At 49.2% G+C, this 7,708-nt stretch overlaps 2 protein-coding genes across 2 annotated transcripts in view; one reads left to right on the top strand and one right to left on the bottom strand.

The window, feature by feature from the left end:
* SHLD2 (shieldin complex subunit 2) overlaps positions 1 to 7,708 on the top strand; it is a 123,937-nt gene that overhangs the window by 3,758 nt on the left and 112,471 nt on the right.
* Positions 1 to 7,708, bottom strand: part of GLUD1 (glutamate dehydrogenase 1) — a 68,555-nt gene that overhangs the window by 47,172 nt on the left and 13,675 nt on the right. The gene's annotated exons all lie outside the window — the stretch shown is intronic.

Below are 7,708 nucleotides of genomic sequence, written 5' to 3'. Positions count from 1 at the left end.
GCTGCTGCCCCTCCAGCACTGCCGCCGCTGGTGTCCGCGCGTGTGCCTCCGACATGCCCGGGGCCTTCGCACGTGCCTTCCCCAGATGGTGGGAAGCGCCGCCGAGCAGTGACTCGCCGCCCCCCAGCGCCAGGCTGCAGCTCCCTACCAGGTCCTTCCTGCCGATCCCCCTCCCACTGCCCCGGGTCTCTGCTGCTGGAGCTGGGCGGGAGGAGGCCCAGGGAGCTGAGCTGGGGACAGTGTGTCACTCGTGCTGCTGGATCTGCAGCCTGAGCCGGCCTCTGCTCCTGCCAGGCTTGAGCTGGCCCTTGTTCGGTCCCTGGGCTGGGGCCCACAATTGGCTGGTTGGTGCTTGGTCCTAGCCCTGGCACTGTATCTGAATCCTAGATTTGTTATTTCCCTGGAGCAGTCCTGCCCTCGCTGAACACATGCTGCTTAGTACTATCTTAAATTAATCCTCCTGTGCCAACTCATAACTCTGCTACCATAGGATCGCACTTAGCATGTGTTCTTCTGTTTGAAACATGGACACTTGGGTTTTAAGTGCTGTTAACATAGCTTAAGTATTATGTGCTTTGTGGCCCTTGGAGACTAACTGGTTCAGAGATGCTTGAGTTTTGTCAATGACAGTTTAGCATCTGGTGAAGTAAGCTGTTGCCTATGAAAGCCCACGCCTCCCTGAACTAGTTAGTCTTAAAGCTGCCAACCTGTAAAAAAAACAAACAAACAAAAAAAACCAAAAAAACCCCCCAAAAATAAAAAGGTAGACAACAAAGAAATATCAGCCCATAATCACCATAGAAAAACATCAAAAAATGGTCACCTGGTGATATAAGAGCCAGTAATAAAGTAAGCCTCCCATTTTGGAGGAGGATGGTGTGGAAGAGTTTAGTCTCTTTGCCAGCAAAATGAGTTTTGGGATGCAGTCTGAAGGAGGTATGCCTTCTAGGAAAGAAACCAAAGGAAAGCTTTGCAGAATTCGTGGACAGAAGCTCTTTTAACTGGGATGGAAATGTCTCTAAAGGAATGTCTTCACTGCTGGGTTAACTCGAGGGCTGCTTCTAATCCAAGTCCCATATGTGCAATATGGGGTATGATAACATTTCTAGCTCTAGTTGTTTGGTGTATGTGCTACAGCTTGAGTTAGTGAAACTTGTCATCTGCTAATGCAACTCAAGAGTTGTTTTGTAGTGGAGCTGTCCTCCAGTCTTGGCTCACTGAAGAGTTTCCTTGAATTACATAAACACTGGTGCTGTGCCATCCAGCCTGCTGGGCTTCCCACAAGTCCGGAAATTTGGTGGCAAGGAGGTGATGGCACCGCTTCTGTGCTGCCAGATTTCTAGGCCTGTGAGGAACCCCAGGCCCTGCACACTGAATTGAGTGCCTGGGCAGGGGAAACGCTGGCTGCCAGGGCCTGAGCCCAGGACATGGGCATGGCCCAGGGCCCCGGGTCCTGATCCTGGGCTAGGAGGGTGCAGTGCCTGGCCCCAGGGCCTGATCCTGGCATGCAGGACCAGCCAAGGCCTCACGGGGCTTGATCCAACTTGTGAACTGTCCCCACATTGCTCATCTGGCCTGTGGGGCCAAAAGCCCCACTGCTTGAGTGGAGTTGGCTAGGTCAAAGACGTGCCCTGGAGTAGAATGCCCCGGAGTAAAAATGAGCATGTATTGTAGGCATGTACTTTTGGGGATTTCCTTTGCAGGAGTTCAGGTTCTTGCAGGCAGCGGCACAACAACCTGACTGGGTACCCAGGGCAGCTGCCACACACAGGGGCAGCAGCAACTTCTGATCTCATGGTACCAGCAGTTTTTTTTCTGCACTCCCTTCTTTAGTTGCCCAACCCTTGTTACTCTACTGTCTGCAGGTACTTTGGTATGCAGGAGATTTGCTCTCCTTAGTTGGCCCTTTTCAACTGTCATGGAACTTCCTAGTTCAGGGTGGGTAAAATGTGGCCTGCAGTGGGTTCCTCGGCCCCACCCAACACAGGCACTGTGGGCCGCCCAGGCTGTGGTTCACTTGGCTGGTCCTGTATATGCAATATGGGGTATGTCCTGTTCCCAGTTTGCTGCCTGCCTGTGGCCCCATCTCACCCAGCTGGCTGAGCACACCCTGCCCGCATGGGTCCTGGGCCAGTTTTCATGGAGACTCCCAGGGCCAGGATCACCATGTGGTCACAGTGCAAGGTCAGGTCTTGGGCCTGGGGCCCAGGGCAAAGCCACTTACAGAGTTTTGCCATCGTGAAGGGAGATGTAAGTAGAACAGGGATGGACTATTATTTGAGCTGGAGAGCTACTTAAGGAGTTTTGGTGAGCTGTTGTGGGCCGGGGGGCGAAGTGGGGGGTTCTTGCCTGGCAGGGGGAGGGGGGCTGCTGACCTGGCCCACAGCAGCTCCCCAAAACTCCGTAAGTGACCCTCCAGCCTAAATAATTGCCCATCCTTGTTCTAGTTCCAACATAACATTTCCTTCCATGATGGCATTATTCAGCAAGAGGTTTGCTGTAAGAATGACAAGACCAGAGGGAAAAACTGATAAGGGTGCACTGATAGAGATTTTGGAGGCCGATACCGATTGCTGATCTTTAAGGAGGCATATTGGCCAATACTGATCTGATATCCAATACAGCTGCCTCCAGGTGGTATGTCTGGTGTGGAGGAAGGACAGTGGGGAGGGAAGGGGCCTGGTGGGGGACAGATCAATGCCCCCGTGGTGAGGGAGAGGGCTGGGGCAGGCATTACCCAGGGGAGTCGGGAGGGGCACGGGATGGAGATGCGGCTTGCAGGGTGGGGCGGCTCCTGCTGCTGCTTGCACCCCGGGAGGGCGGGAGTGGGGGGAGCATGTGCCTCCGGATCTGCGTGGTGCGGGGCGGACTGCAGCTGTGGTGTGGAACCAGAGCCAGCGCTGCATGGAGCTTTTCTTGCTGGGGGCTGGGCTCAGAGCGGGCCTGCTCTGAGCCCAGCCCCCAGCAAGAAAAGCTCCATGCAGCGCTGGCTCTGGTTCCACACCACAGCTGCAGTCCGCCCCCACCCTGGCTAGACAGTAGCTGCCCCTACCCCTTCCCTCACTGCAGGAGCATTGATCTTCCCCGTCACACCCCTTCCCTCCCCCTCTCCTTCCGACTTACCAGCTGGAGGCAGCTCTGCATGCTGCAGGCTCTGCTCCATGTTGTGCTGCAGTTGTACACAGTACAGGCATTTATCGGCCAAATTATTGGCCCCATAGGCCCAATATCCAATATAGACAATTTTCTTCTTATTGGTACCGATCCGATATCGGACCGATGTATTGGTGCACCTCTAAAAAATGATTTTCCCTCTGTTCCTGTTTTTTTTGACACAAACATTTAGGGACAATTTCAGTTTTAGATAAAACTGTAACTTTTTCTGAAATCATTGGAAGACGTACGCACATATTAGAAGCCAGATTTAGGTTCTGGGCATGGTTGTTGAGTTTTGCAGCTGATGAAATTAACACGTTTAGGCCAGAAGCATGTAATAATATCGCTAAGTAATAACTTTAAAAAACATAAAAATGCCTTTGTATTCATCTCAAGATTCAATTGGTGTGTTACCTGTGTTTGAAGACCATCAACATATTTGAGTTTCTAACATGGGATTGAAACAAAAAAGGTGTAAAGTCAGTTTGTTTTAATTACAGAATTTTTTGTGAACCAGTTTTTTTAACCCAAAGCAACCATGCATGTGTGCTGTCAGACCTCACACGTACATTTATAGAAGGCAGCATGTTTTGTTACAAACAACTTAGTAAACAGCTTGTACAGATATATGATGGATCACAGAAAATTGAAAACTGGATAGATAGTATAACATTTTCAGTTTCGTATTCTCTCTGTGTGAGAAGCATCTCTAATAAACAGTGAAGACCACAGGAGGGAGATGAGCAAGCTCCTGCCAATGTTCAAAATATGTTCTAAAGGCTGGAGATGATTATTTTTAAAGTACAGCAAAGCAAAAGGAAGAAAGGTGTTCCTTTGTTAGGGAACTTATTAGTCAGTATCTAAGCCAGTCTTAAAGATCTACCTTCTCAATTTGCTTAGTTATTGCAGTTGTTCAGTTATTTCTTATAAATGTATGCAAGATAGCCACTACTAAGATTTTGGTCTCAAAAGAAGGGAGGCATAGTGTCAGTTATATGGGCTCTGATTTGATTCCCATTATAGAACAATAAAGTCATAGATACTCCATAACTGAAATAGCTTGAAGGTGGAGATAGAAGGATATAAAAAGAATAATTCATGCTTACCAAGCCATCTCCCAGGGTATAAGAAATACTATTTCTGTTTTAAAAGTATCAAACGGAAACAAAGGCTTAGTGAAACGTGTAAATTACTTGATTTGCTCAAAAGCAACAGAGTTAGAACCCTGAGATTCCTGGCTCCCAGTCTTGTAGTTAGATTGATACCCCTCTCTCTAATGAGTTTTCTACCGGATTAGCAGCAGAAAGTACTGATCAAATTATAATATTATGTTAACTGTAGAAATCAGAAATCTAGAGCTAAGAGTGAAAAATAAGGTATTTCTTATTGGCTTTAGCACATGACTGTCTGTAAAATAACAGCAAGAGCTGCTATTTTGCTGAAAGTGACAATTCACTTGTATTGAATTTCAACCAAATATTTAACAAATTACACATTTAACTATAAAAATTGCTAAATTGGAAAGTATGGTTTTATTATTTAAAATAATTATTATTTTATGTATATATTGTAGCAGGCTCACCTTGCAGAGCTTGGGTTGAGTCCCAGGCTTGAGAGCCTGCTGTTTTGATTGGTGGAGCCCATCCACCAATCAGGAGGCAGCAGGAGAAATAAAGTCACGCCCCTTTCCTGAGGGGAGGAGGAGGAGAAGAGCTCCCTTGGACCTGGTTGAAGACTAAACTGTCAGGTCCGGAAGACTTCAGGGGTGGAGCTCTGGAGCATATAAAAGGAGCTGTGTGCCCAGCACAAGGGGCAGATGTGGCGAGGGGCTCAAGAAGAGCAGAGCCAAGAAAAGCTGGGGAGCTTTCCCCAAATGTGCAATAGGACAAAGGCTCCTGAAGCTGCCACTGGAGGAGCAGCCTTGGGAGCAGTGCGAGACCACTCGGGCTGTTGACAGTGCACAGGGATGGTAATAAACTCCTTGTGCCCAGCCCCGCTTCGTGCCCCAGCCTGACCAACCCAGCCCTTAGAATCATAGAAGTAGGGTTGGAAGGAACCTTGTAGATCTTCAAGTCTGGCCCCCTGCCTGGGCAGGAGGAAAACTGGGCTCAATTGACCCCAGTCAGGTAGGCATCAAGCTGCTTCTTAAAGACACAAAAAAAGGGCAGGCAGCCTTCAGCATTCCCAGGCAGCCTCCCATCCAGGTACGAACCAGGCCCAGGCCTGCTTAGTTTCCCAGATCGCATGCAATCAGGCCCATCTGGCCATAGAGCCAATCCTTATCCTAAAGTTACAGGTCCGAGACTGCTCAGGCCCGTCACAGTGTGCGGTTCAGTGCATGGAGCCCAGGCTTTGGGAGCCGCAAGCGGTGGTTCAAGCCTGCAACCTCAGAAGGGCCAGCGGGCCACACAGTGCGCGGGGCAGCACACAGGGCAAAGGCCTTGGGGCTGCAGTGAGGCAGCTCAGGCCCTATCTCCCAGCAAACAACCAGGTCCCACAGTGCGCTGGGTGGTGCATGAGCCCGAGCCTTGGGAGCAGTGGGGGCTGCTTGGGTTAGCCACCTGGCATGAGGATGGCCGTCCGGAGCCTGAGGGGCCCGGCCTTTGCTAAGAGAGCCCTCAGTGCCGAGCCAGGGCACAGGTAAATGGTAGTGCTGCAGCGTGAGGCCCAGCACCCAGGAGCCAGCCACAGTGGTGCAGCTGCTGAGAGGAGCTGAGCCCTCGGTGCCCAGAGCAGGGCACAGGGAGGGGCCCCTGGTGCTTCCTGGAAACCCCCCAAAGGACCCCATTGGAATGAGGACTATCTCTTGCCATGGGTCAGGTACTATATTAAGGAATAGATGTTATTGAGATTGTTCATGTTTGTGCCTTATATTTTGTAATTGATATGTTGTATTGTGATGATGTAAATAGTGTTATTTAGGGTTTGACCCTGGTTATTAGTTAGTGTTCACTGTATGAATATATGTATATGATATTTAGTTTTCTGTTTATGTATATTATAACTTAATAAATTGTATATAGTTAAGAACTTTGGGCTTGGGCTAACTCTACAGAGGGAAGAGGGATCTGCTCGAAATTCTGGCATCCCTCTCTCAGCATCCTTCCTGCCTACCCATCCCATTCAATTGAGAATAGGACAACCCTTGGGTGTACTCGGGTTACAATATTTAGATATATGAATAGATTATTTGGATGCCTTTCATAGATTTCATAGACATTGGGTCTGGAAGGGACCTTGAAGATCATCAAATCCAGCCCCCTGCCCCAGGAGCAAGAAGTCAGCTGGGGTCAAAGGATCCCAGCAAGATAAGCATCCAAACGCTTCTTGAATGAGTCTAGAGTAGGTGCCTGCACCACTTCTGGAGGGAGTCTATTCCAGGTCTTGGGGGCTCGGACAGTAAAGAAGTTCTTCCTTATGTCCAGCCTAAAACTATCTTGGAGGAGTTTATGACGTTATGTTGGTCCTTATTTTTCCTTGGGGCACCCTGGTGAACTGACGTTCTCCCAGATCCTGATGTACACCCGTTATATACTTATAAGCAGCCACCAGGTTCCCCCTGAGCCCAAGCTTTTCCAAGCTGAAGAGTCCCATGGCTCTCAGCCTCTCTTCATAAAGCCTATTCTCTTGCCCTGTGATCATGCACATGGCTCTCCTCTGGACTTTCTCAAGCTTCTCGACATCCTTCTTGAATTGCGGAGCCCAGAATTGGATGCAGTACTCCAGCTACATCCTCACCAAGGCCGAGTACAGCGGAAGAATGACATCCTGAGATTTACTTAAGAAGCATCTATAGCTGCAAGCCAGAGTATTGTTTGCTTTGCCAGCTGCAACATCGCATTGGTGGCTCAAGTTCATTTTGTGGTCAATCATGACCCCCAAGTCTCTTTTAGCCGTGGTGCTAGTAAGCGTAGCACTGCCGAGTCTATAGGCATGCTGCGGGTTTTTTACCTTACAAACCGGATGATGTTCAATATTGATAAATGTATCTGCCCACTTACTAAGTTTATCTAAGTCAACCTGGATCACTACGCTGTCATCAGGTGTGGATGCTATGCCCCAGAGTTTAGTGTCATCGACGAACTTAGCCAGTGCACTTCTGACACCAATGTCCACATCATTGATAAAGATGTTAAAAAGAACTGATCCAAGGACAGAGCTTTGGGGGATGCCACTGGTTGCAGAGCACCATGATGATTAGCTACCATCGACCACTACTCTCTGGGTCCGTCCTCGGAGCCAGTTAAACAGCCATCGGACTGTGGTGAAGCTGAGGCCACAGTTGGCCAATTTTTTTCTGTGAGGAGGTCATGGGACACCAAATCAAAAGCTTTTTTAAAGTCCAGATATATGACGCCAATCTCTTCACCTTTGTCCAGGTAATATGTCACCTGGTCATAGAAGGAGATGAGATTTGTCATGGGTAGGTCTTGCCCGACCAACCCATGCTGGCTACGTCATTGCGCAGCCACTGGCGGGAATTGGTTGACGTCATTGCGCAGCCACTGGCGGGGAAATTTTAAAACCCATGGCGGATGGGGCCGGGCCCGGC

The sequence above is a fragment of the Alligator sinensis genome, unplaced genomic scaffold, assembly GCF_000455745.1.
Source record: "Alligator sinensis unplaced genomic scaffold, ASM45574v1 scaffold374_1, whole genome shotgun sequence".
Classification (NCBI taxonomy): Eukaryota; Metazoa; Chordata; order Crocodylia; family Alligatoridae; genus Alligator; species Alligator sinensis.
Note: the sequence above shows the minus strand (reverse complement) of the source record. Positions and strands in the feature narration are given on the sequence as shown.